The sequence below is a fragment of the Marmota marmota genome, unplaced genomic scaffold (genome assembly GCF_001458135.2).
Source record: "Marmota marmota marmota unplaced genomic scaffold, marMar, whole genome shotgun sequence".
Lineage (NCBI taxonomy): Eukaryota > Metazoa > Chordata > Mammalia > Rodentia > Sciuridae > Marmota > Marmota marmota.
In genome coordinates this window covers 1,728,322-1,736,144 of record NW_026000241.1, presented here as the reverse complement: position 1 = coordinate 1,736,144, position 7,823 = coordinate 1,728,322, and positions in this window count along the sequence as shown.

The following is a 7,823-nucleotide window of genomic DNA, read 5'->3' as shown; positions in this document are numbered from 1 at the left end:
AAGAAAAGGTGATATCCACTTGTGGGGCTGGGTTGTGGCTCAGTGGTAGAGCACTTGCCTAGCACAAGTGAGGCACTGGGTTCGATCTTCAGCACCACATAAAAATAAAAATAAAGGTATTGTGTCCACTTACAACTAAAATATTTTTAAAAAGATATCCACTTGCAGAGGAATGAAACTGGACCCCCATTTCTTATTAATTACAAAAATCAACGATATACTAATTAATGACCTAAGATCTAAAACTAAAACTACCAGAAAAAAAAAAGGATAGCTTTCCAGACATCAGAAGGGGCTAGGAAAGTTATCTTGGACAAACCCTCTCACCCTAAAAATTACAGGAATCACACAGATGTGTGGGATTACATCAGACTAAAAAGCTTCTGTGGAGGTGTGGAGCAATCACTTGATTGAAAAAACAACTTTGGTTTGGTAGAACCAAAGTCAACTGTATAGACGACAAGGAACCAACATCCAGAATATCTAAGCTCAAAAGCAAAAAGCCAAATAGCCTGATTTAAAAATGGGCAATAGGAATGCAAGGTGGAAATAATTTTTTTGGTGCTGGGGGTAGAACCAGGGCCTCCAGCATGCTAGGCAAGTGCCAAGACCCCATGAACTGAATGTCAGGTGTGAGGAGCATTCACTGCCCACCTGTGCTGAATCCCAGCTGGCTGGGCAGCAAGGGTACGTTCAACTAGACTTGATTTGCGATTTTTGAGTCTGTTTGCATCTGTATTCAGAAGATATATGCATGTACCCTTTTATAATATATACCATTAAGTATAATATTATATACTATATATATTATAGTATAATATATGCCATGTAGGTAAGTGTATTGATATACTCACATATGTATACATTAAGTATGTAGTGTACATTTTTAGTATATGTACACTACTATTATATATAATAGCATTTAATACACTGTATTATCCTGGTATGTCCTATGTAGGGTAGCCCAATGCTTCCTCAGTCCCTTGTATGTGATTCTGCCAATCCCTGCTAGCCTTCAAGATTGTTCAAGCAAGTCAGCCACATTCCCCCACGGGAACCACAAGGCTTCCCTGTCACACCCCGTTTTCTCTTCCCAAGTACATCTATGCGCAGGCCTGGTGGCTCATGGCCATGCAGTGTGCTGTAAGGAGCATGTGGCTGTAGTTTTTTGTTTGTTTTAATATTTATTTTTTTAGTTTTCGGTGGACACAACATCTTTATTTATTTATTTTTAAAGTGGTACTGAGGATCGAACCCAGCGTCCCGCGAATGCCAGGAGAGCGCACTACCACTTGAGCCACATCCCCAGCCCTGGCTGTCGTTTTAACACTAGCTCTATAAGGCAATTCAAGCACCCTGCAGGACCAACAGTGTGTGTCACCTGGCAGTGTTGTGCCACCTGGCCCAGGGGGACCACCCTCGAGCAGTACCTTTCCAGCAATGGTTACCCCTAAAGAGCTCCAACCCCTTTCTGAATGAAGTGCCTGGTACCTGAACCAAACCAAATGCATATATAAGAAGGAAAAAACCCTGATTGAAAACGGTCTGTAGGGCTGGGGATGTGGCTCAAGCGGTAGCGCGCTCGCCTGGCATGCGTGCAGCCCGGGTTCGATCCTCAGCACCACATACAAACAAAGATGTTGTGTCCGCCGAAAACTAAAAAATAAATATTAAGAAAAATGGTGATTAAATCTTTAAAAAAAAAAAAGAAAACGGTCTGTGGTGGAGATGCTCCCAGTCAGATGGTCATTGGACCCCTAAATACATCTGGTCCAGGCCACCAGCCTGCTGCCATAGTCTGAGAACGTTGTCAGAATAAACTGCTTGAACATCACATTGTATTTAAGTAACTCATTTTTTTATGTGAATTGGGCTGAACAGGAGAAATTGCCCCTGAATGAGCTGGTTAAGCAAGCCCCCCCCTGCCCAGTCTCCACTGTGCCATATGCTGAGAGATATGTGTGTCCTTAATTTGTCTATGGGTAATCTGGGGGCAAGATTCCCACAGTGCTTTACCCCAAAGGGGGTGACTTTGGATGAGTCCTCATTGCTTTTGGAAGAATCAGATAGGGAAGACCCTTGGCAATAGCCAAAGAATCTGTCAGAATGTGCACACAACCCCAGCTCTCAGTCACAAAGGGATTCTGTAGCATTCACATGGTGGCCTGGGATGTGGCTCAAGATGCCCTCCGTTGGGTCCCATCTTTGATTGGGAATGGTCACATGATAGGGATTAGAAGCAGCATCTCTCCAGTAAACACCATCCTGTGGCCAGAAAGCACACTGCTTTCGTCCGCTTTTTTCCTGCTGTGACTGAAAGACCAACCAGCACAACTGTAGAGGAGGGAAAGTTTACTTGAGGGCTCACGGGTTCAGAGGTCTCAGTCCACAGACAGCCGGCTCTATTCCGCAGGGCTTGAGGTGAGGCTGAACATCATGGCGGAGGTGTGTGGCAGAGGAATGTGGCTCCCATGATGATCAGAGCAGAGACTCCAAGGGTCAGATATAAAATATAGACCCAAAGCCACGCCCCCATGCCCACCTCCTCCAGCCACACCCCACCTGCCTTCAGTTACCACGCAACCCATCAGGTGGCTGTGACTAATTCCGATTGGGTTTGGGCTCGGTAACCCAATCCTTTCCTCTGAGCACTTCAACCATCACATACACCATCCATCAAGTACCTGGAAAGACTGGCCCAGTGGCCAGTGGGTCTAGGAAGGAGGTCACCTCTCCATAACCCTTGTGTCACACTGAGTCGGAAATCGCTGCCTCCCATAGCTCAATGAAGAAGGTGCAGAGGAGGAATGATTGGGCTGAGCACCTTAACTCAGTCGGTGGATTAATCACCTGATGGAATTCGTTGAGTGGTAACTGGAGGCAGGTGGGTGTGGCTGGGGGGAAGTGGTTCACTGGGGGCGTGGCTTTGGGGTCTATATTTGCATCAGGTGGGTGGCACGCGCTCTGCTTCCTGATCTTCACGTGAGCTGCGTCCTGCCACACTCTTCCTCCGTCATGTTGTGCCTTGCCTTGACCTGAGGAATGGAGTCTGCCGTCTGTGGCCTGAGACGTCTGAAACTGTGAGTCCCCAAAAGACTTTTCCTTCTCTGTGATTGTTCTGGTTGGGACTTCTGGTCACAGAAGCAAAACAAACTGTGTCCTTATCTTTTCAGTGAAGAGATGGCTATGACAAGCCACCCGGGTGACTTACCTACCTGGCCCAGCTGCGCAGCCAGCTGCAAGGGAGGGCGAGGGTTTCTGCCTGTGAAGGTTCTGTCTCTAAAGGATCCTTTTGTATCTTGCGGTGGTTGCTCTAATTGTTTTAGGACAGGGACGGGGTTAGTTTCTCTCACCAGGAAGGCAAAATAGGAGTGAGATAAGGTGGATAAGGTCCCTGGACAATTTGGGGATGATGTGTGATTTGGCGGCTCTTGGAGGCCGAAAAAGCATCTGCTAGGTTTGAATGTTGCTTCCCAAACTCATGCTGACAGGTTCGGAGGTCTCAGTCCACAGACAGCCGGCTCACGCTGATGTCCAGTAGTCAGCAGTTAGATCCCGGGGCTCTGCCTTCATGAACGCATCAGTGCCGTTGCTGTGGGAATGATTTCCTAATAAAGGTCAAGTTCAGCCACTTTGGTTACCCTCTTTCATCCTCCCCGTGCCCTTCAGCCATGAATAGTGCTGTGAGGCGGCCCTGGCCAGATGCAAGACCTTGAACTTTCAAGATGAAAGATTTGAACTTTCCCGCACTATTGGGAAATAAAATGCAGTTCATTATAAATTACCAGTAATCCTCAGGATTCTGACAGCACAAAATGGACTTAGACACACCAGGAGTCAGGAAGGACAAAAGTAGGGTGTTGGTATTTGGATAGATTCTATTTGTTCTCCCCTTAAAAATGAGTAGAATTTTAATTTGTCAGTGGAGCTGGTGATTTGGAGATAGCAGGGTTGTTGTGTCCCAGGGGTCATTGCTGCCATGTGACATGGGTTCTGTGACTTTTTTTTTTTTCTGAAAATGCCACCTCACAGCCACCTGTGACTGCTACAGAGGTATTTTCCTGAGTGGAAGAGGGATGGGCTTCTAGGCAGACTTGTTGGAAAGCAGGCACTGAGCAAGCTGGAGACGGAAACCCTGTCAGGACATGACGCTGAAGCTGAGTTGGCATGTCCCCAGAACAGTCTCCCTGGGGTGATGCTCCGTGGGATGGGCTCATATGTTTTAGAGCCACAGCATCACCAACAAAGTATGAGGTGATCGATTTAAATCCAAAGGCCCCATCTTGATTTTAGGAACCTCTCAATTTTCTCAAGTAGAGTGGGTGTAAGTAGAGGGCAGGGTTAGGGCTAGGAGTTTCCTGAAGATGGGGTTGCAGGCAAGGCCTCGTGGGACCTGATTACTTCTCCATCCTTTATTTCTTTGATCCCACGGTGGTAGAAAGAAGTGTTGTAGAAGTAAAAATGAAGGTGGCAGAGTTAAACATAGTTCAAGTGTGTGAAACTGTTTTGCGATAATTATTTTTAAGTATTTTAAAAAATATTTTTATTTTATTTATTTGTATTTATGTGGTGCTGAGGATCGAACCCAGGGCCTTGCACATGCAAGGTGAGTGCTCTAACCACTGAACCACAACCCCAGACCCAATAATTATTTTTTATACCAGAGATTGAACCTGGGGCACGTAACTACTGAGCCACATCCGCAGCCCTTTTTTATATTTTATTTAGAGACAGGGTCTTGCTGAATTACTTTGGGCCTTGCTTACTTGCTGAGGCTGGATGTGAACTCACGATCCTCCTGCCTCAGTCTCCCGAGCTGCTGGGATTGCAGGTATGTACCACCACACCCAGCTAATAATTATTTTTAAGATACATAATATCACTTAAAGTGTTCTTATAAGTTTTCACATGTATATAGTCATACCACCACCATGAAGATGAAAAACAGGACATAACCCCTAAAGTTGATCCTTGCAGTGCCCAGTCCTGCTGAACACATCCACCCTTCACCAGTGAACTGTCAGGTCTCCTTACCTTCACTTTACTAGAAAGTTATATGGATGCAACATTATGTTGTTTTTTTAGTTCTGAGCTTGAAACTGTCCTGTGCAACAGAGTAAGGCCCTATCTAAGAAACAGAAGCAGAATAAACCCCACAGAGATGCTGTTTTTATGAACTATGTGAGGTTGTGTACTCCTGTTTTTATCTTTTAATACTTATGAGACGGAAGGATTGATTGGTGAATCATATGAGACCCTAGTAATTATTTTTTTTTTTTAAATATTTATTTATTTAATTTTTTTTTTTTAGTTTTCGGCAGGCACAACATCTTTGTTTGTATGTGGTGCTGAGGATCGAACCCGGGCCGCACGCATGCCAGGCGAGCGCGCTACCGCTTGAGCCACATCCCCAGCCCAGACCCTAGTAATTATGAAATCTCAAAATATCTCCATTAAGAAAATAAAAGTAGCAATAAAAACATGGACAAAGATTATATTCACTTCCTATTTTAATACAAAACAAAGTTATTATTCCTTTTTTTTTTTTTTTTGGTATCAGGAATTGAATTCAGGGGCACTCAAACAGTAAGCCACATCCCCAGCCCTATTTTGTATTTTATTTAGAGATAGGATCTCACTGAGTTGCTTAGCACCTTGCTTTTGCTCAGGCTGGCTTTGAGCTTGTGATTCTCCTGCCTCAGCCTCCTGAGCCGCTGGGATTACAGGCGTGTGCACTGTGCCCGGCTGTTCTTCACATCTTAATGTGTATTTGAACAGGGTAGTGATATCTGAAGGCCCTCCCACATTCCTTACCTTCATAGGGTTTCTCTCCAGAATTCCTTAATTCATGTGCTTGGAAACCTAGAACAGATATGTAGGTTTCCCACATTGCTTGCACTCATGGTCCTTTCCAGCAGTATGCCTCTGAATGCACTGGCCGTAACCGAAGGCTTTCCCACATTTATTACATTTGTAGGGTTTCTCTCTAATGTATTTTCATGTCTTTGAGCAGAATTGAAATATCTTAATGGTTTGCTACATTGGGGTTTCTTTCCCATGTGAATTAATTCATGTTTTTGGAAACCTAAAGCCAACATGTAGGTTTTCCCACATTGCTGACATTCATAACACTCCTCTGCACTGCAAGTCCTGTCCTGCATTTGACCACGTTGGCAAGACCTGAAGGCCTTGCCACATTCTTTACATTCATAGCGTTTCTCTCCAGTATGATTGTTTTTATATATTTTTTAAAATTTTTTAATATTTATTTTTCTGTTTTCGGTGGACACAACATCTTTTATTTTTTTATTTTTTTTTTAAAGAGAGAGAGATTTTTTAATATTTATTTTTTTAGTTTGCGGCAGTTACAACATCTTTATTTGTATGTGGTGCTGAGGATCGAACCCAGTGCCCTGCGCATGCCAGGCAAGCTCACTACCGCTTGAGCTACAACCCCAGCCCTGTTTTTATATTTTTGAACAAAATTTTGATATCTGAATGCTTTCCTACACTTCTTACATTCAGTCTCTCTTCAGTATGACTTCATTCATGCATTTGAAAACCTAGAGCAGACATGTGAGTTTTCCCACATTATTTACATTCATAGTGTTTCTGTGCAGAGTATTCTTTTTCATGTGTTTGAGCAGACTGGTGATATCTGAAGGCTTTCCCACATTTCTTACATTTATAAGGTTTTTCTTCAGTGTAAGTCACTTCGTGTAATTTAATGGAGTGCTGATATCTGAATGCTTTCCTGCATATCATATTCATAGTGCTTCTTATAGCACTTCTTAGGTCTCACGTTGCTTTGGATCACCAATGATATTTTAAATAAGAAAAACCTAGTGAAATATCCAGCAAAAATTACTTGAAGCATGTATTGATATGTAAAGTACAAAACCCCTAAATAACTATTCTGTTCAGAAAGGGAAGATGACAGTTTGTTGTTTCCAAGGCAAGATATGGGTTTCCAAACAACTGATCCTATTTTAACATTTCTAGGAATTGCAAGTTTATGCCCCAGAATTCTCTTTGAAATCATCCAAGAGGAAAAAACACAACTCCTGAACTTACTGCACATACTAGGGGAGTTAAAAAAGTAAAAAGAATACATAACAAGTAAAATATAAATATGGTAAAATTTTATTTTTTTAAGATTCACATTTCTTGTCTCTTTGGAAATATTTCATATTGTTGTTCAGATTCTATTAATTAAATACATTTTTCCATTTATTGAAATACTACAAAGCAAGTAAATAAATCTATTTAAGTTGACCAGCTCAGGGAGAGGCAGTCCTGTCCTGGGACTGGGTCAGAAGGCCAGATCGGCCAGGAAACTTTCCAACAGGAACCTCAACCCAAGGGAGTTCCCTAGGACATCTGTGCCCAGGAAAGACACTGGGAGGAAAGGAAAATTTTTTTCTTTTTACCATATAGCTCCATGTGCTGATTCTCTGCTTTCCTGTCAAATAAGTTTTTTTTTTTATTATGAATATTTTATGTATCTATTTGGTGCTCAGAATTGAGCACAGAAATCCTCCCCACCTCCAAAATAAATATTTTAAAGAGTTATCCCTATCTCTTTAAAAAATGATTAAGAATTAAGCTGGGCACTGGCACATGCCTGTAATCCCAGTGTCTCTGGAGGCTGAGACAGGAGGATCAGGAGTTCAAAGCCAGCCTCAACAACTTAGGGAGACTCTAAGCAACTCAGTGAGACCTTGTCTCTAAATAAAATACAAAATAGGGCTGGGGATGTGGCTCAGTGGTGAAATGCCCCTGAGTTCAATCCCTGGTACCAAAAAAAAAAAAAAAAAAAAAAA